Consider the following 22,790-nt stretch of genomic DNA (forward strand, 5'->3'; position numbering starts at 1 on the left):
TTTTGAGTTTGATAGTAATGAATGCTTTCATTTTAAGTGCAATAGAATATTCATCCTCAGTAAAGATCAGAGTTTCTTTGTTCTATTTACATCAAATCTTTCCTCAATTGTTGCCATTTAGCTGCCAGTATAATTGCAGATGATACCCTGTGTCTGGCTCCCACAGAATTAAAAAAAAAATGATTTAGCAGAAGCAATTGCTATCTATCCTTACTTGCCTTGCTAGTAAGTCAACATTAAATTGAGAAGAGGCGCTCAGGTGAAAGTACTTCAAAAATGCTATACTCTGAGGGGTATTGCTTTTATTGCCTACAGCAGCTGCAATAGAACTCAAGTCCCTGAACTATCTATCCTAAAACTATCTTCCCAACTTCCCCACTGCTGACATTTCCTATAAACCCTATGACTCAAAATGAATCAGCATAACTTATCCTGAAGGTGCTGAGTCACTGATTTATTGCAATGCAATTAACTGAGTCTACAGTAATGGGATTGTTTATTTGATGAATATTTACTTATTCCATCATGTTCCAAGTATTATGCCACTACACACTGGGAATACAGCAGTGAAGAAGACATCTATGGTTATTACTGCCTGAAATTTAGTCTAGTATATATGACCCACGATTAAATAATTAATTATATTAAATTATTTTGGTAAATACTATATAATGAGTAATGAATTATTAGAAAAATTAAAGGGCAATCCTCCTTTATTTAGTTGATTAATGCAGATATTCTAAGGAGAGTGATGGTAATGTTGAAGCTGGCTTTAGGTGTTGGGAAAATAGTAAAGTATTAGAAATTCAGAAAGAGAAAACCACATGGTCAAATCCTTGTGTAGGGTAAGGAAAAATGTCAGGCTTTTCTGCCTTCCCGCCATCAGGAGAGATGATAGATCCTTGCAGTCCTGAATGCATGCCTGATGCGGGCACCTGGAGTAGGGTGTGGGCATAGGTAGATGGGATTCACCTGGGCTGAGACAGGGCTTTTAAGGGTGGCGTCATGGGGACACCAGTAGAAGCCAAAAAAGAGAAGCCAAGAGAGAAGCAAGAAAAGCAGAAACCGAGAGAAGGCCGGAGAGCCCATAGAGTGAAGACCTGCTGGCAGGCCTCCCAGCCCCCCAGTACTTCTGCCTGCCCTGTACCTGGTAATCCCAATAAAAGTCTGCAAAACCACTGAGGACTCTGACTCCTCCTTTACCCAGTCTGCTGGATCCTAGGAAACCTGCACCATGTCTATTCCTGCCTTTACAATTGGCGTAAGTCGGCAAGATGATCCATGCAGACGGGTATGGAGCCCTCCGAAGACCTGGAAGGACGAAGGAGTAACAGACTGTGTGCCTGTGACGATGCTGGAGGCATCATGGTGGTACAGGAGAGGGACAATGTCCACGAGCTACAGGACGAGACTTTGCATGAAGGAGACGCCCGAGAGGACCAGCCAACGACCAGTGAGGCAGCAAGAATCATCGGCAAAGAGAGGACCAAGATTCAGAGCTCACCAGTGCTGATATAGGGAGAGGCCAACAGACTTGGACTAATGGATTTGGACTGACAATCCCGCCAGAAGGCGTAGGACCTTGCAGGTTGATGTGTGTAGGGTAAGGAAAAATGTCAGGCTTTTCTGCCCTCCCGCCATCAGGATAGATGATGGATCCTTGCGGTCCTGAATGCATGCCTGATGGCGGGCACCTGGAATAGGGTGTGGGCATAGGAAGATGGGATTCACCTGGGCTAAGACTGTGCTTTTTAAGGGCAGTGTCACGGGGACGCCAGCAGCAGCAGAAGCCGAAAGAGAAGCCGAGAGAGAAGCAGAGAAGCAGCAGCAGAAGCAGAGAATGCCAGAGAGCCCAGATAGAGTGAGGATTTGCTGGGGGCTGGGAGGCCTGCCAGCCTCCTGGTCCCCCAGCACCCCTGCCTGCCATATGCCTGGTGAACCCCAATAAAAGACCTGCAAAAAACCACTGAGGACTCTGACTCCTCCTTTACCCGGTCTGCATGGGATCAGAAAACCTGCACCATGTGTCTAGTTCTGCCCCTACAATTGGCGTAGTCAGCAGGATGATCCGTGCAGATGGGTATGGAGCCCTCCAAAGACCTGGAGGGACTAAGGAGTAGAAGACTGCCTATGACGACGCCGGAGGCATCATGGTGACCCAGGAGATGGACAATGTTCAGGATCTACGGGATAAGACCTCGCCTGGAGGAGGAGAAGGAGACACCCAAGAGAACCAGCCAACGACACCCGAAAGGACCAGCCAAAGACCCCTGAGGCAGCAAGAATCATCAGCAAAGAGAGGACCAGTATTTGGAGCTTGCCAGTGCTGATTTAGGGAGAGGCCAAGAGACTTGGACTGATGGACTGACAATCCCACCAGAAGGCGGAGGACCTTGCAGGTTGATATGTTTTGGGACCCTGGGGGTGGAACAGTTTTGTTTGTAAACCCCAGGAGATGGTAATCTGGGGGTGGCCAGTGGGCCTTGATGGCCAAAAGCAGCCTGTGTATGCCCAGAAGCCAGGTGGAGGAGAAAAGCCAACTGGGAAGGCAAAAGCTGGTACTGATGCTAAGTTGAGAAGCCCTGAGTGGCTGTTAAGCAGCCTGAGTATGCTGAAGACCTGTGAGTCTCGTAAAATCACCTGTGGGTGATGCCCTGCTCATTCTTGAGTGAGGGTGAGGAGCTGAGGAACCTCTCCTTGGGGGATGGGTGGGGAATGTGACTTGGGGTGGAGCCCAAGACGCATGTAGAGTTTGGATCCCTGACCCATGTACTTGTGCAGTGGGTTGGCCTGAGTGCAGGGGTCTGCGAGTCGCATTGGTGGCTATGAAGGCCGAGTGTTGGAGCGACTGCAGGCAGAAACCCTGAGGGTTGACTATTACCCCCAACAGTATAGAATTGCCAATCCCAGAGTGAGTGCATCCTGGGGGTGGATGCTGTGTGTGGCTTACAGCCGAGACTACAGCCAGAGGTCAGGAAGCCTGATGGCTCCTGGTGTGTTCCAGTATATGCCGTGAGTGATTCCCCTCCATTGTTTGATCAGTGCCTTCAGCAGCAAATTTGGTGGCTCATCTGCTGGTACCAATAATTGTCTTTTGCCACTAGATTGGGGCCCTGCCTGGATTTATTTGTGTTCTGTTGTATTTTATTGTTATATTGTGATGTATTTGCTTTTGTGGGCAATGGCTGCATTGTTTGTTTGCTAAGAAAATTGTGTATATGTAGATTGTATGGCAGAAAACCCTGAGGGGGTGGACTGTAGGGTAAGGAAAAATGTCAGGCTTTTCTGCCCTCCAGCCATCAGGAGAGATGATGTATCTTTGTGGTCCTGAATGCATGCCTGATGGCGGGCACCTGGAATAGGGTGTGGGCATAGGTAGATGGGATTCACCTGGGCTAAGACTGTGCTTTTTAAGGGCAGTGTCACGGGGACGCCAGTAGAAGCCAAAAAAGAGAAGCTGAGAGAAGGCCAGAGGGCCCATAGAGTAAAGACCTGCTGGGGGCTAGGAGGACTGCCAGCCTCCCAGCCCCCCAGTATCTCTGCCTGCCGTGTACCTGGTAATCCCAATAAAAACCTTCAAAACCACTGAGGACTCTAACTCCTACTTTACCTGGTCTGCTGGATCCTAGAAAACCTGTACCGTGTCTATTCCTGCCTTTACACCTTGCGATGAGAAATTACAACATATTCAAAAGGAGTGCAATAATGGTGTAGCATAGAATATAAAAGTACATGGAGTTTGATAAGACACTCTATAGATAGATGAAAGCTAGATTTTGGAGGAATGACTTAAGAAGTTTGGGTGGCATATCAAGAACAAAGCTGTAGGAGGTTAGGTAGATTAAGTGACATCATCATAAACTTGCTGTTAAAAAGATCATTGTGAAAAGAACCTAGAGGGTGACTGGGAACAGTCCAGGGCTAAATAGGTCAAATATTTATACTTGAGATGTGAAACACAGCAATTTGAAGTATTGAAGACATTTTTTCCCCACATGATAAGACTTGGGATGGAAGGGAAGACATTGAACCAGGAACTAACCTGAGTGCATAAGAAAGTAGATGCTAACAATGAGAATTATTGCTAGAAGATAGAATAGCCAATAGTGGGAATTCAAAAGCATAAAGCTTTTTGAAAGAACAATGGGAGAAATAAAACTGACCCAGGATTGGGCAGACCACACCTCCATTCTTTGCATTAAGTGTTGAGCAGGAGAATAAGTACCTTCACTTAAGACTACTGGAAAATACAAGAACCTCAAAAGAGAAACAAGTTTCTTTTAAAGCCAGAAGTTTTTGAATTTTTAGAAAATATATATGTTGCAGGTGCTAGGAAATGTTTCTAGTTCATCACAAATGACCTTTGGTAACTTTTTGGAGCAGTGCCCAAATGTCTGTCATTTTTATAATGTCCTGAACCCAACTTCCACAGCATAGCCATCTGGTCTACCGAGTCTGTCCCATGCAAGCTTGATTATTTTCTGCCAGGCAAATCCAACAAATGTGTTTTGAATTCTATGAAACCCAGATGCTGCTCAGGAATCATTCACTTCTCAACTGTCACTTGTTTCCCTTGTTATTCTTGTTATAATCACATCATTTACTAAAGTTGTTTTTTTTAATTTATTCAGCAGCTTTTAAACTATAAGCACCTCAAAGGCAGAGGCTGTGTATTATTTACCTTTATGTCTTCAGTGTTTAGCAAGTAGAAATTCTCAGTAAATATTTATTAAGTTAATTAATGAAACATGTTAAGGTAAGGTATCTTGTTCTATTAGAAAAGGAGCTGCGTCCATCTTTTTAGTAAAATTAATGATTTCCCATATTTCTGGCTAAGATAAAATATTATCTACCAAGTTTCCTCAGAATATTAGCTTTTAAAGGGAAGAAATTAATATCTCTCAATAGATTTTCTGCCAAGGTGAAGGGAAACACAGATTTGAGCTCACATTTCAACTAATCAATTGGCCACCAATCCCCACCACACCACTTTGGGAAGACTTCAAATTTCTTCCAGGCATGACAGGGAAAAGTAACATAATTGATTTGAGATCTGTGTCATTGGTTAAGAATTTGCAAGTGATAGCAATTGTCCCACATATTTTCCATTCCTAATCTAGAACTTTTTAATATATATAAAAGGAACAGTTCTTGTGCCTGCAGCAGATACATTGGTTCTTTTCCAATTTTTTTAAAATTTTTTTAAAGATTTATTTATTTATAGATACAAGAACTGGGGTACAGGCCAGAGTTGGGAGGGGTGAGAGGATTCACCAGAGACAGAGTGGGGAACAGAACAGCAGATTGACTGAAATACACTACTGAGGGTAGCAGCAGATGACTCTGGAGAGGTCTGCTGTGCCATGTGGGTAGCCCCCTGCCCAGGGATCCAACTAATGCTGCAGTGGCTGCAGGGAGCTTCATAGGCTGTGTCTTAACCCCTTGTGCCACCAGGGAGGCCCCTCATTTCCAATTTTAATAACATATGCACATTCCAACTCTTACTGATCTTTCCTTTGTAGAAGTTTCAAATTTTCCTTTGTACAATCTATGTTATCAATCATAATTTTGGCTCTGGGTTTATCTTGTTTCCTCATTACATTATAAATATTATAAAAACGTCTTCTTTTCAAGCCTCCCCTGGTGGCACAGGCAGTTGAGCACAGTGCTGTGAAGCTGTCCACAGCCTCTGCAGTGCTGGTTTGATCCCGGCCAGCTGGCGAGGGTCCCACATGGCACAGCACACCTCTTTTGCCTTGCCTGCTGCTCCCTGCAGCAGTGTACTTTGTCAGTATGCCTGTTCTGTTCCCCACTCTGACTCTGGTGAATCCTCTCGCCCTCCTGCGCATCTGGCCTGTATCCCGGTTCTTGTATAAATAAATAAATCTCTTTTAAAAAATGCCTTCTTTCCCCAATTATTAACTATTTGACTTTGGCTAAGGTAATGATATCGGTCAGCTATTCTTGCATGCCAAACCACTCCAGAACTCAGTGGACTGTAACAGCAAATATGAACATGATGTTCACATGCCCTTGGGTAAACAGGTGACTTTACATCAAGCTGCAGGACTGCAAGTTGACTGAGTTAACTTAGTTTCAGAGGCTTCGCTCATCATATTCCCCATTCTTCTGAGACAAGGGGACTTCCAAAGTCACATTGTTCTTATAGCAATGGTAGAAGTCCAAGAAGAAGCTGTCTCTAATGCAGGAACACATTTCAAGCCTTTGCTTGGATTATCTCTAATAATGTCTCTTGGCCAAATCAAGTCCATTGCCAAGCTCCCCAACTATGAATTATCAAAAATATACTTTACCTACAGGGAGGGAGAGTGACTGTCTTCCTGAATCCAAACCCCTTTAAGGCTCATATACTCATAATTAAAAATAGTGATAACCTGCAATGCTTTAAGATTACTTTGTGACAATTGAGAAGGAAAATGCTAGCATATAATGGCATTCAGTAAATATTTGAAGTATTGAATTTATTTTTCTACCCTCACAGTATATACAATGCATTTTACCTAGATGAATTTTTGAAATTTATTGGACTTTGATAGAGTTGGGATTTCCAGATTCTATCTTTGCCTAAGTTTATAACCTTAGGTAAAATTTCACAAAAAGTTCTTTTCATTTTATCTTGTGGTTAAGTTACAGATCTCAGACACACTACTTATTAAAGAATATTTTGGCATTCTCTGATAAGTATATATGTGTTCATGTATATCATTCATGATGTTGCAAATATTCAAAACATTAGCTTCTAGCCAGACCTCAGCAATAAATATGTGGAAACTGTCATTTTCTAATTTTCTAATTTGTTGATTTTAAACAAAAACGACTTTCCACTTAAGAGAGAGTACAATGAACTTTTCAGCTTTTCAGGCATCAATTTATGTAACACCATTAAGAGTCCCAAATTCAAAATCTTTGGCTTTGAAGGTTTATTTTTTGAAACTTTATAAATATAAATAAGTTCTCATGAAGTATTAATGCATCATTTCCAGGCCACAAGGGGAAAAAAAAGTCATAACGAATAAAGTGATTCACAGTATCTTCAAATCCATAATGAAAGAGCACATTAAAAAATGCAATAATCAGAAAACTAAGTTATTACTTGCAGGGCATTATTCAATATTTTTTCTAAAAATGTAAAAAGTGAATGTTTCCCAAACATCATACACACACAATGAAAGACACAGGAATATACATTCTGATAGTGATGTTTTCAAGGAAAGCACACTCTGTGGAAAAGTTTCTTTCCCTAACATTTTAAAGGAAACGTTTTAAAGGAATGTTTAAAATGTTAACATTTTAAAGGAAAGTTCCCAGAAGGCAAGTGTGGGTCTTCTAATCCTGAGCAGCCTGTTCAGCCACTATTTTTGTTATCTACAGTTCTTTATTCCTTTACAAGATCAGAACTGCCCAGTCAATGAATTATGTGAGCCCAACCCCACAAGGTGCCTCTCAAATCAACCAAGAGCAGAAAGTTTGATCACCCTGGGAAGGCTATGCCTCACGACATATGACCAAGAACACCCAGGTGGCCATTGACTGATGTATGACAAGGGACCCTGGAAGCTGATCAGTGGAATGTCTTGTTGATAATATTGAAACCATGGCTTGGGATCTAAGGCTTTATCTCAATTATAATACAGAGTCATCAAATAGATGAGAAGTGCCTGGAAGGCAGACTCACAACCCTTGATAATGTTAGATGACAGAGCACATTTTCTAGTTTCACCCCTCCCTTTTCTTTTTCTCCTTCTTTCCTTTACAACTGATGCTGTATTATTATTCTATCAATAAAAATGCCAGGATCTTGCTCTGCTCTTCAGCAGCATCCTGCATCCTACATCTTGTTCCACAACTCCCACTTGTCAGTGCAGTGTTGTCAATGCAGCAGACAAGGGATTTCACTCTGGAATTATTATCCATTGCCTCTATTATATTTTTCACCTTTTTCTTGGGTGTACATGTATAAATTTTGTACCAGAGAAAAGCATTGGTAATGCTAATATTTTACTTGATGTGTATTACTATTCTAAATGTGTTAACTATACTTCATAACACTCTTAAGAGGTAAATACTATTAATATTCCCATTGTACAGATGGAATCACTAAGATACAGAATAAGTAACTTACTGAAAATCAAAACCTCAGTGTCAATGAATGGGATTAAAACTCAAGCTTTCTATCTATGCTGATAAGTTAATTTGGAATATGCCTACTTCATTATGAAGTCTGTGTAATATAGTAAATATGGACATAGGTTTTAGAGTGAACAGATCTCAATTAAAATATCATTTCTACTCTATGATTCTACAACCATGGACAACTTTCTTACATCTCTAAACCTCAGTTGTTTTTATCCCCTGTATCAATGGAGAGTATATTTACTATAAAGCGTTATTAATGCAGTAAGGAAGTAAATTTAGCAGTATATTGGCATATGATACAGTGAAATTATTAATACCATTTAGTCTGAGCACCCAGGGAAATTAAAAGGTCATGCATCTAGTTATGGAAGTGAAATCTAGTCTAACTATTGGTTCAAAGTCCAACACTGTACATTCTGGAAATGGACACACTTCAGATGTCCCAGGGCAGCCATCAGGAAATGAGGTGACCAAGATGTGAGTCCTTACTTGTGCACCTAATAATCTGAGGTAATCCCAAAGCAGACACAGAGAGAGAAATAAAGGGGAAAATAAAATGGTCTATTCACAAAGGATTTACAAAGGCAACTAGAGTGAGAGAGAGAAAGAGGGATAGATAAATTAATTGGCCATCCATCCTGCTAACATGGGATCCCATGTTAACAGGATGCTAACCAGGATGCAGTGGAGTCTGCAGTAGCCAGAAGAAAAAAATGGGACTCCAAGCACACAAGGGTCAATTATATACCAAGTTTGGTTAGTTGACTTTCTCCTCCTCCTCCCTATTTCTTCTGCCCAGGAAATCCTGCGTAACTATTCTGGGACTTCTGGTTTCAGGTGCCTGTATGTAGGTGGGGTGAGGAACATGGTATCTCACTTTTCACAGGCATTTCTTACATGATTTATTAGGCGAGTTGACCCAGAAAGAAAGCATATTCCCTAACAACGTGGTTACATATTGTACAGGGTGACTAGGCTTTACAAATGCATCAGGATGCTTCAATGATCCTGCATACTAGTCTCAAGATTTTTCCAATAGATCAGAAATACTATGTAAGAAAATAGTTACAACAAAGTCAGATATCTTTGTGAGGGTTTTCCAATTAAAATTGGAGGGCTCGGTTAAGTTTACATCATTAATATCTGCAGTCCCATAGTACTTTTTTCTCCATTTTCAGTTCTAAACCCTAACATCATTAATCACTTAAGAATTTTGTGCATTTATAGATTTCCACTCCTCAGCATTCATCTGCTACTTTTCTGCTTAATATAAAATTATATCAAGCATATTTAAAAATCTGTTCCCAAATTATCAAGTTATCTTTTACCCTCTCAGGTATAATAGGACAAGATGTATGTATGATGGGCATATTCTTTTTAATGGTATTTGGAATCTTTGAAAGCTATTCAGACATTGTAGCGTATAAACTATTGTGTGCCCTTCTTATGTGTACAACACTAAATTTATTTATTTTGCATTTAATTTCCAAGAATTCAATTAGTGCAATCATACTGACAGTGGTTTTAAACATCTTTATTGTCTGCACAGAAAAGACCCTAAATGATGTTCTTTCAAGGCATATTTTTGATGACCTCCCTGAAGCTTTCTGCAAATATTTTCTCTACATTCTCCAAGTCTGATTTGATTTAGCCCCACAGCTTTAGAAATGTCCCTGAAATACATGGGGTATAACTCTAATCGATGATTCAGCACATTTCCATCACATAAAAATCAAATTTCCAGTGGCACCACTTACTCTTTATTGTGCTGAGATCAATAGTTGGAGGAACCCTTAACCCAGCCTCATGCCCATCTCTCCAACATGTATTCAAAATATCAGTCCATAAATTCAATAGAAATATTAGGTTACAGGGGCATTCATGCTCAGAATAGCAAGATTTCTTGAGTTTGTGGAGTGTGCTTCCGACAAATTTCTCTCTAACTAACCAAAATCTTCCAGAAGGAAAATGCATTACAAAGCAGAATTATCTGAGCCACTACAACTATGTGCAGTGAATGGATGGGCAGGGTGGGTTCTGGGATATTTTTAGGATATTACATCTCATTCCGTATCTACTTCGTTTACTGCAGGAAGTGACATTCTTGGATACATCCATATTCCTTATTTGCTGAACGTATTCAAATAACAGTTCCCATTGTTTGGTTTACAAACTGGCCCCCCATAGCATAGAAAGTGGGCAAAGATAAAACTAAGAGGCAGCCCCCTCCAGATCAGGAGATGGCAGTTTCAATAAGCAGGGGAACTTGATAAGTTTGTCTTGAGAGTCTGCAAGATGAGTAAATCTCATTAAGTGACCTCCAGAATCTTATTGTTTATATGGAGCTATTAATAGGGTTCAGTCCTGATAAATTCAGCAACACCTGACTCTTTCAAAGTTATATTCCTTGGGCCTCCCTGGTGGCATAAGGGGTTGAGCACCACACTATGAAGCAATCTGCAGCCTCTGCAGCATGCATTCGATCCCTGGCCAGCCAGGGAGCAACCCACATGGTACAGCAGACCTCTCCTGACTCGCCCGCTGCTCCCCTCTGCGGTGTACTTCGATCAATCTGCCTGTTCTTTCCCCCACTCTGTCTCTGGTGAATCCTCTTATCCCCTGTATCTCTGGCTTGTACCCCAACTCTTGTGTGCATAAATAAATGAATCTTTAAAAAAAAAATACATTCCTTGAAATAGGTTTGGCAACAGTTGTGGAAAGGGAAAGAATGAGGAGCTTCTGATTAACCTACTCCCCCTACTCAATGATTGACCTTGAAGATTAAGCCAAAGTCATGTCTTCTCTAAACCCCCTCCAACATCCAATAAGGCTTATCTCTCTGTTACTGCATCAGAGTGGGATTTCTCAGCACCTTTCTAGAGGTGTTGCTACTCACTGAATAGATACTCAGAGCTAACTATTCACCTGGTCCTGCTTTTCTTTTTATTCCTGTATGTTTTATGTATTTCAAATAAATGTAACTACAAATCTTTTTAATGTCACACCTAAACGCTAAGAAAACATTTAATTAGACAAGAGGCATTTGACACAAGCTTTCAAAATACATAATGTTTGGAAGTGCCTTTGAAACTTTGGTTCTTAGAACAAAAGTGAAGCAATTTTAAATAAGTTTGCTTGGTAGATTTTAATGCTTTCTGATTTACATTTTTTTTTTTTTTGAAAAAAAAAATGAAGGAAAGCAGACAGCATTTTGTTATGCTTTTTTTTTCAAGCTAGTTCATTGATAAGCAATATAAATCTAACAAGTCGCATTCCCCCACCTCAAAAATAGACTTTGAATGAATTTTTACTGAACTTTATTCCAACTAAGATTCAACCAAAAAGCTGTTTTCTTAAGGCAGGAAAATTAGTATGAGAAGGAAGCTATCTTTTGTTTGTTGAGATTTATTTGATGAACCATTTTGATTTTAGATTTTAAGGCATAAACAGTGGGGAGTAAGACCAAAAAAGAAGGCTCACTTGCTATGTAATAAAATAAGGAATACAATGTAGTTTCTGAGTGTGGCCTATAAGACCAGATGGGAGCACTCCATGGATGAGAAAAAAAAAAAGAAAGTGAAAATCAGTGATAAAGACCTGGGATGATTTACAAGAGACATGGTGTCAGAAGTCATGAGACATGCAGGAGATGGTGGCAAAGATGCCTGAGGGTTTCATAAGAAGCATGCTAACATTTAATGTCAAGTTAACTATACCATGATTCTGTGTAATCTCTGTCAAAATTTTTTATTTTCATCAAAAAGTTGACTATACATAACTGTCTGTGACTGGCATTTCAAAAAAATAAGACAGTATCTGTACCCCAAGTGCAACTTCGAGTAAAGTATATGGGAGAGAAGAGGTGAGTCAAAATTAAATAAGAATTTATCAGAAACAGGAGGAAAGAAGAAAAAAATAAGATAGGTGAGTAAGTATATGTGGATTTCCAGAGGAAAATGAGATTCTGGGTTTCCTGCCAAAGATGGTATTATCCCAAAAAACTCATTTGCATATTAAAACAAAGTTTGGATAAGAAGACTACAGGGCTTGGGGACATATGAATTAATATACAAGGATGTTAATAGACCAGAGTCAGAATTTAAGGTTAAAAATGTAAGAGAAGCAGAATGAATTCCCTCTTTCTTTCCTTACCACTCCTTGCTTCTCCTCATCTCACCAAATTGCTGACTACTCTCAGCCCGGTGTTTCTGAGAATTTTGGTCTTGGACATGATGGGAATTAAATGTCTAAATTGAAACCTCATGAAGTGGATTAGATGTGCAGTTCTACATGCTCTTTCACTTGTCCCTAGTCACCTGTCTACCTCCCTACACACACGCACACACACACATACACACATGCACACAACATACACGCACACCTCAAAAGCGCACTAGATTATTCTACATATTCGAACTGAATATTTTAAAGAGAGAATTTTATATATCAAGCAATGAAATGGGTCTTGCCAATTAGACTGAGAAAACAGAAACAAATCTAAAAATCCACTCCTGACTTGGAATATAAGCAATTCAAAAATTGTGTTATATCAGGTTTGGGTTTCAAAAGTAATAATGTACACCAGGGTGGAAAGGTTTTACTCATGAATCAAGGCAAACATGTGATGACCACAGTCTGAGTTTATTAGGGGAAATTCACACTACAATAAAATAATCATACAATTCAATTGGTACAGGTGGAAGAGACACAAACCTTTTGGCAAGGTTTAAAAAATGGTGACAGAACAGATCTCCCATTCTGGAGAATTCCTAGAAGCTGACCATCTGCAAGGAGGGGTAATTCACTTTTAGGAGCAAAATTTGCTACTGGGCCTCACCAAAACCTAGAAAAGTTCTCAGGACTACAGGCATGGAGTCTATCAGATTGGCTTAAATCAGGTACCTATATTTATAGCACTTTTTAGAGGCACTTTTTTCAGGACCACCTGTTAATTTTAAATTTTAATTGAGGTGGAACTTCTTGGCACAGTCAGGTTGATCTGTTCTTCCTTTCACAAGTCTGCTTATCTATATCATCCTAAACAAGTGATTCATTTTCAACTGATAACTTGAAGTTCCTCTGTTTCAATCACCCTAACCTTTCCATTAGGGTCATTCCATTGTCAGTACATATAAAGTATTGATTAGTCAGTATCATTACACTATCAATACATATGCTATACGGTGCTACTGTTTCAGAAAACATACAGCTTCCATTCCTGCAAGGACCTGTTATGGTTATGAGACAAAAAACACAATAATGTTAATTAAATTATTTTTATGGGCCTATGGCTTAGCTTCATTTTCCTAATTTTGAAAGTGATTGATACACTGAGTTTTCAGAAGAAATGTACACATCTACTGAAAGAGACTTCTATAAGAACATTGTAAGAGTGCAAGAGAAATATCTCCTAATCTCTTTGGGTTCCTCTTGAGCTATTCATGCAAACACATTAACAGGCAGATTAGTAGGAGAAACAGAACAAATTTATTTACATAAATATAAATAATTTACATTTAAAAAATTGTAGAGGAATTTCCTCTAATAAATTCTAGAGGAAATTGGACAGACCGTGTGTTTATATTCTGAGCTAAGGAATGAGACAGGGACCTGAGGTGTCAGAGAGGTTGATTTTATAGGATGAAACACAGCCTTTAGACAGTTGTCCTGCCTTAAAATAGATTTATCATATATAAAGTAGATCATATAAAGTATGATTGTGAGTCTGGTAATCTTCATTATTTAAGGAATTAGTGACAGTTTGTTTTAAGACCCAGGGCCTTGACTGACCTTAGCTGTGCATGCAAGGGTGACATGTATTAGTAAAAGCTTACTTTTGATGTCTTAAAAAAAGTCAATCTGAACATTTTTGGATAGGCCTGTCCTTCAACATCTCTAAAAAAGTATTAAACATTTTAAGTGGCCAGGAAAGTGGAATGATGCTTTTTAGTTAACTTACTTCTGTTTGGAAAGCATTCTGTTTGGTCTTTCTCATAATCAGCTAGAACTTTGTCCAGCAAGAACCTCAACCACAGATTTTACAAGCTGTAAGAGACTGCAGCATGCATATAGTACTGCATGGATACAAAAGAGATTCTACCATTTCTTTTTGTAACATTTTGGTCATATCAGTTAACCTCTGAATTCTCCTTTTCTCATCTGGAAAACAATAGAATAATCAAGAATATTTTACGAGTAAAAATGCACAATCTTTTTTAAGTAATTTCTAACAAACAAATGAATAGCTTAGGATTCCAGTTAACTTAATTCTAGACAACCCTTCCAATCTAACTTCCTCATACTGCTGCCACCACCCTTGCACATCCTGGCTTCTGCCATTTATAATAATCTGCAAAGCCAAACAGCCTCATGGGCTATATACATTTTTAATGCTCAGGTCAAGAGTCTTACTTATGATGCCCTTTGAGAGTTTTGGCCCTCCTGCCCGGGGATCACACTCGTGCTGCAGTGGCTATGTATTGCTTCATAGTACTGAGCCTTAACCCCTTGCACCACCAAGGAAGCCCCTCTAGAACTACTTTCCACAAGCTGTATATCTATTGTGTCATGTCTGCTTTTACTATATGTGCTTTTTTCGGTTTTGTGTGTTATTTGGGGTATTTTGATAGATTATTTTGAGAGTCTGGGAATGCTGAAACTTTTTCCCATTTAAATTAATGATAATTACTTTATTTTACAACATTTGGACTTCATAGATATGTCCTGCTGTGGGGGATCTGTCTGTCTGATTTCCTCCTTACTGGTCTCCTCTTTAATGACTCTGCAATAGCAGCTACCTTCTTCAAGTACTTGCTAAACAGCAGGGCCTATGCAATGAATTTTGCATCTCAACTGTGATACGTCACAATTATTATCTTCAATTTATAGGTACAGAAAATACATAACTCCCACATTGATCAAGGAGTACTAAATTCTGCCTGATCTGACTCCAGACATCATTTCACATCCCCTTCCAAGTTCTTTATTAGTAATTTTATTATAATATATAATAATATGTGTTATCAGGGCCTCCCTGGTGGTGCAAGGGGTTAAGCACCACACTATGAAGCAATCTGCAGCCTCTGCAGCATGAGTTTGATCCCCGGCCGGCCAGGGAGAAGCCACGTGGCATAGCAGACCTCTCCTGTCTCGCCCACTGCTCCCCTCAGCAGTGTATTTCAGTAAGTCTGCCTGTTCTGCTCCCCATTCTGTCTCTGGGGAATCCTCTCACCCCCCTACCCCCACATCTCTGGCCTGTACCCCAGCTCTTGTATGCATAAATGAATCAATATTAAAAAATATATATATACTAGTCCTTCAATAAATTCTCAAACTGATGTCAGAAGCTTTTTTCATCCCCTTTGAGAAGAAATTGAAGTGGAACATGGAGGTCCTGCTCTGGAGACTAGAATACATACAGGCCAATGGACTAGCCATGCCAGTTCTTTGGCATCCTGCCATAAGGTCATTGCCTGCAGTTTTGGTTTCCTAATGTCTTTGTTGCTCCTTAAAGCATTTTGTGTCTCTCTGTGCCTTGGGTTCTACCACTGTCTGCTCTCTGTGGATGTTCAATGTCCCATAATTGTGATCACTGTTCTTAGTAAGTCTGTGATTATACTTCCTGCTTCAACACTCTTCCAAAGTCTTCTGCTATTTCTATTACTCTGAATTGTGTTTCTACTATTTACCTCTAGTGTCACTCTTTCTCAGACCTACTGATTCCCCAGTGCCCTTGGTTATACCAATTTGTTCTTTTCACTCCAAAGCTGCCCAAATGTATGTAGGTGGTCTCGCCTGGTGTATGGGTCTTTCCAGTTTCTCTTTCTAGTGAGCCATATAGCCTTATGCAGAAAAATCAATGAGGCATGGCTATCAGAATAACTTGTGTAAACCTTTCAATATACAAATTCTTGTGTTCAGCCCTGGACCTATTAAATTGGAATGTCTGGAAATCAAATATCAGGAATGTGTATTTTTCAGATACTAGATAATACTGATGTCCACCCTTGGGTTACAACAACAACTCAGTTTTAATATTTCATATTTCCCTTCCAGGAACAGAATCTTCTCCTATCAAAGGTGTTTATCTTGTAAGAATTCTGTAGTATCAGGAAGAAATAGAAAAATGTGACTGCATCTAAAGCATAATAATAAGAGTTTTCTGAAATGTATGGGCTACTTTACCCTGTCTTAGCATATTGTTCCAGTGAGTATCAAGACCTAGGCTACATTTTTGTTTTTAAACAAAAAAACGGAATTGGTGTAATCTGAAAAAGTATCCACAAGTATTTATTTTTATCCTGAATAATAGTTGTATAGATTTCTCAAAACCTTCAGAATTTATTGTTAATTGTTATTAATGGCAATTGATGACATGTTTTATGACTTCTGAGTAACTTATTTTCCCCTAAAAGATCAATGGGATTGAACCTAACACCATACCTTATACATGGAACAACTGTTGTTCCGTTAACCTGCCCTTTTGGGCATGGAAATTCGAAACAGGAAAAAATGGCTGGTGCCAAGAAAGCTGCTTGTGGAAGATGGAGAGAAAACATTAAATTTGTAAAGTGAAGAATTAATTTATAATTACAGCAGAACAAGCTGCATAAAGACATTGGCTTCTGCTTAATGGAATTTGTTTTTCCCTCAGTGCTCAAGTTGAAAACCTTTTCTTCTTACAAAAAGGCAGGATATTTGTATAATACCTTCAACCACCGCATCCGAAGGCAGAACAGAGAAAACTGTCATTAAAGGTAACCAGTAACAGTCATTCTGTAGTGAAGGCACCTGAATAAAATGGAGCCGTTAGCATAAAGTAGGAAATCAGAAGAAAGATAAATAGTGCTATGGTTTTACAACTGATGAAGAATATCTATCTTGAAATCCTGGATTTTTTGCAATTGCATATAGAGAGACTAAAGACTGCATTTATTTTAAAAGCTGCAGTCATGGAAATAGTCCATTTTGGCAAGAGCACAAAGAGCAGAGATAATTAACAAATGGCATAAAGTCAGAAAAAGGTCTCGAATGTACTAAAGCAAAGAGAATTCATTACAGATGCCCCTGACTGTAGATTTACCATATTATTAGTGGGCCAGATTCAACATCAACAAAGTACTGTGTAGTTTGCCTTTGCTTTTCTCCATGCATATTTAAGTTAATCACTTAGTAAACTGCATATTATTGATTTTATGGTGTTTTTTAAATCACCTTTTCTAATCAATTTTGTTGTTATCCATATACATTTTGAATAAAAAAAATGTTTATGGTTATACTGAATTGGGTGGACCTAATTAGCAGTTAAGCAGACTATAGGACTGTAAGTTACAAACCTTATGGAATGGTGGCTGAGCATTGCCAGGTTTTGTTTTGTTTTCTTTCTGCCAAGGTAAATCCTCCAAGAAGGCAAACACCATACATGAGGAAGAAATCTTTCTGCAAATTTGTTCTGTCTTCTCTCCCGTCTCTCTCTAATTCCCTCCATCCATTTATTCTTCCTTCGTTCCTTCTCATCCCTCTTTAATGGCCTCCTCACCCTTCTATTCCTACCATAAACATAACTTGAGTGGCAAAAACAGTGCATACTTTACTTCTTTATTTTCTTCAATGCCTAATGAAAAATGCCCAAGAACTATCATTCTTAGTAGGTTCCTGCTAAGAGTCCAGACTCAGCCTGGATTGATGTTCTTTGGTGCATAGCTTTGCTGAGTTGGACACACATGGCAGCGCTAAGATAACAGGATACTGAGATGATGCTGCCTGTTGAACTGAAATGAGGCAGCTGCAAGTAAGAAGGGAGACAAAAGCACTTTAAAGATGTACCGAAGCATGGAGATGGGCAATCTGGCATAGCGGGAGTTCCCAGGTAATAGTCGAAGCAGACAGAGAATGGCTCAATACTTAGAAATCGAAAACTAACCAAATGTCAGATGAATGTGAATCTATAGTAGCTGATGCTGAAACTTCATAGGACATATTTTTTTTTAAATATGGAATACTCTTCTAGTTGTCAACATGTACAGCCCTTCCAGAATCAACATAGTGTCAATTTTAAAAAGGAAGGCAATTTGAAACATAGCTAAATATATTGCCCAAGTGGCTTTAATAAAAACTATGAGCTATAGTGCTTTAAAAAAACATTGAGAAACAGCTGCCTTATTCTGTGAAGGGTGCTTTCAATTTTTATTTTCCATGTAGAATACACCAGGTTGTGGCAGAACCTTAAATACTTGGTAAATGAATGACAAATATAGAACCTGATAGATAGATAGATAGATAGATAGATAGATAGATAGATAGATAGATAGATAGATAGATAACATACAGAGCAGATTGGGGTTATGGCCAGTATCCTGAAAATGCAGGCAGAATGGTATACTGCAAAATATATGAAGATTAGTTTGCAGGGACTAAGAAAGTACATGGATATAAGTCAATGAACTTGTGCCCTAAGGACAGGGCACAACGTGGAATACCACGCATGACAGTATGTGGTGTATGGTGACTTGTTTTCTTGATTATTTAGCTTTATGGTAAGTATCGAAATCAGAATAAGATCTCCAACTCTGTAATTCCTTAAAAAAAAAAAAATCTTTGATTATTGCATTGTTATCTACAGATTAAGTTCATCAAATTTTACAACAATGTCCACTAGCATTTGTTTGGGATTTGCATTGAAAAGTCTTGACCTTTTAGCAGCCAAACACATTTCTTACAGGTAAACAAGTTCCCTACTACTTCAGTTTTACATGAACTCCAACTTACCTTGACACACCGCTGTGAAAGCCTCAGGCAAGTACTGGCCCTAACATAGAAACACAGGCCTTTAGCTGTGAGCTTTCAGCTGCAAACTCATTGAGGAACATTTTCAGCTGCTTTGAAATCCCGGCAGTTAAAGTAACTTCTTTAAAAGAGAAAAGTGATACATTGGAAGTGAAGATCTTTATCACAGCACATTATTTTTTTTTATAAATCCATATCTTCAAGACTTTAAGAACTCAGTTTTCATAATTATTCAATAAATACAAACTGAAAGAAAAAATTCCACCAGAATCCCAGAAGCGGAAATGACATTACAATGCTAATACAGTCAGTAGGAGGCCACAGTAATCCAGATTATCATACATAACTGTCTCATGGAAACTAATTTGACTTTTATTGTGCTGCTAAATGAAATTATTACATGATCTATAGATTATTGAGCCCTGTGGCAATGCTTAAGAATGAGGCACTGAGCTGCATCTTTTACTTTGATGGTTGCAAGGTTTTAAAAGCACTTTACCCATTAAGAGTGAGTAAAGAAGACTATAATACTCAGAAACAACACAGTGACTAAATAAATTACTTGCCAGAAACCATAAGTATGGCAGAAATAATGCAGCAAACAAAGCATTTCCTCATTAACCATGTGCATCCTATGAAGAAAAGCATTGAAAAGAATTTGCATGTGAGAGCTATATAATTATGAAGACAGGGTAAGTCCTCTGATGAGCATGCCTAGGACAATATCCCCAAATGATCCCTGCACAAACCCCTAATGGACTCTGAATGTTCTGGGGAATTTGTCATCTTACTTGATAGTACTGGAAATAATACTACTAGCCATGAAAATTATGGCTTTGAAGCCACTGGAAATGGTGATCTGATTAAGAATATTGCTTATTTTCTAAACACAGTTTAGGACAAAAGAGAGAACATGTGTTTGGAGATAATAAAGTCATGGTTTAGCAATTACATTTGGTCATACCAGAATTACATTTAAATACTACAAGGAACATACTTCTTGTTACAGGAATTGGCATTTGAATCATAATTAATACATAACAGCAATGGTTTAAATTATTTAAAACAGTTTAGAACAGAACAACTGTGCTTTACATCATTACTAGAGTATTCACCACATTATTACTAGTGAGGTTTTTAATACCCTTAACTTTCCCACCACCTTGAATGCTCTGGTAGTTCAGGGTTTGTCCTGTTAGAAATGCCACCCTAAGCTTGACCCTCTCCTTGACCCAGGTTAACCACCTTATCAGCCATTGAGGCCCATTTATTGAATATTCAATTGACTACAATTTTCCACTACTACACGTTCTAAAACTACCTAGGTCACTTCCACGTCACTTCCACACTTTGTCCTATCAGTTTTTTGCTGTCTCATCTCAAGTGGCATATTTATTCTACTCCACTTTGCTCACCTGCTCCCATAGAAACATCTTAGACCTGGACATTACCTGAAATTGTTCAAACAAATTAAAAAATATCAACCTATAAATACAGCTTTCCCTTCTTCTGTTTTTTTCATTTATTCCTGCTCTAACCTCTTAGCTTATCTAGTTTTCCTGCACATTAAACCCTTTGCATTCTTCAGACTCTAGCACTCTACTTTTTATCCAGCAAAGTCTCCACAGTTATGTTGACAATATCCTTTGCTCCATTGTTTCCATCAATACTTCCAGCCAACACTGGAAATATCCATTATCTTCTTTCTCCATAACTTCTCCCCAGTAGCCTAGAACTACTTGTTACCAAAAAACAAGTTGATTTCATGAACACTTAAAATCATCATCTTCAAGGACCTCCCCTGGTGGAGCAGGCAGTTGACCACAGCACCATAAAGCTGTTGGCAGCCTCTGCAGCACTGGTTCCATTCGATCCCGGCCGGCCAGTGAGGGTCCCTCATGGCACTGCAGGCCTCTCCTGACTAGTCCCCTGCTCCCCTCAGCAGTGTATTTCAGTCAGTCTGCCTGTTCTGTTCCCCGCTTTGTCTGGTGAGTCCTCTCACCCTCCCGGCCATCTGGCCTGTTCTTGTATAAATACATAAATAAATCTTTAAAAGAAAAAATCATCAGCTTCAAAAGGACTCTCAGTATGTCTCTGTTTAGCTCATTCTACAACTATTGGGCTGTTGGAAAAGTTATGATGCATTTTTGCTTGAAGAACATAGAAAGAATATGGCATGACTTTTCTGATAACCCAATAATATTTCACAATTTCTTCACTGTCCTTAACCCACCCTTTCTACCCTCTCACTGTAATTGTTCCCCGTTTTCCCAATGAGATCTATCTCATCTTTGTAATAATAAATATCAAATTGCCCCATTTACACCTATTCTAACCTCCTTTTCTCTGATCAAAAGAGACTCTATTACACCACTCACCTAAGGCCAGACAGTCCACCCACCTGCTCATTGGCTCTCACCTGCTCAACACTTCTTACAAACTCTGAATATTGATATTTTCTCTCTGAATATTTAATTGCTTCTTCAACTCAAACCTTTTCTCTGATATTTAAACATGTTGAAGTATCTCCCATATTAATAAAAATTCTCCCTGGATTCCCAAACCTTTCAAAACCACATCCCTTCAGTATCCCTTCTTTCACTGACAAGCTTTTAATTCCATAGCACTCATGACTAATCTGCTACTCAGACAAAAAAAAATCTAGAATCTAGTATCTTTCTCAACTACTCACTGAAAGAACTATTACTGGAATCTTAGATAAAAATAGTGTTATTTGCCTTCTCAGCAACTCCTTCCTTCAAGACAGACATGCTCTTCCACTGGTCTCTGAAATGCCTTAGTTTAGTTTTCTTCCTGCCTCTCTAGTCACCCTGTACTTTGAAAATACTTCCTCTTCTATGTAGGCATTAAGTAATTTGAGTTCTTAAAGCTTATTATCTTAGCTTCCTTTCATTATACAATATTGCTGAGGAATTGTATGCTATCCCATGGCTTTTTAGTAGTATTAATATGGCAATGACCTTCAGTTCAGTTCTTTCTGAGCTCCAGACTCACATATGCTACTGCCTACCCAGTACGTCTACCTGGAAACTTCAAATGTACTTTAAGTGCCACATAACCAAAACTGATTCCATGATTCAGTGTCCACACGAGGCGGGGTGGGGCGGGTAACCTGATGTTTGTTATTAAATATTCTAACATCATCATTCATCCTGCTACGTAAACTAGAAAACTTGGTACAAACTTGATTTTTCATTTGTTGCCAGGGTCCACTCAAAGCTTTTCACAATGAATATTTTTCAAATTCCACCCTTCTTTCCATTTTCATGCTCAGCAGCCCAGCTCAAGTTGCCATCATCTCTTTACCTGAACTCTTATGTAACATATTATCATATCCTCCAAATCTATAATCCTTTCTTTAAAATAAAATTAAATTTGTTATCTGAAAATATAAATATGGTTGTGTTCCCCAAATTCCATGTCTGCCCAGAACCCTTAAGTGTTTTTTTTTTTTTAAATTAAAAAAAAATTATAGAAGAACTGGGGTATAGGCCAAAGGTGCCGGGGTGGGGTGAGGGGTGGGGGAGGGGGTTGTTAAGAAGAGTCACCAAAGACAGAGCACGGAGCAGAACAGGCAGATCTACTGAAATACACTGCTGAGGAGAGCAGCGGGTAAGACAGGAGAGGTTTGCTGTGCCCTATGTGGGACCGGGGAGCGAACTCAGGACATGGCTATGATAATGCACAGACTTAACCCCTAGGCCACCATGGAGGCCCCCCTTTAGTGTTTTCTTATTGCTCTAAATATAAGGAAAGCAGAAAGTCCTTATGGGACTATGTGACTAAACTCCTGACCTGCTTTTAGACATTCTAGATATACTTTGCCT

This window comes from Talpa occidentalis, unplaced genomic scaffold, assembly GCF_014898055.3.
Source record: "Talpa occidentalis isolate TD23 unplaced genomic scaffold, MPIMG_talOcc4v2.1 talOcc4.4, whole genome shotgun sequence".
Lineage (NCBI taxonomy): Eukaryota > Metazoa > Chordata > Mammalia > Eulipotyphla > Talpidae > Talpa > Talpa occidentalis.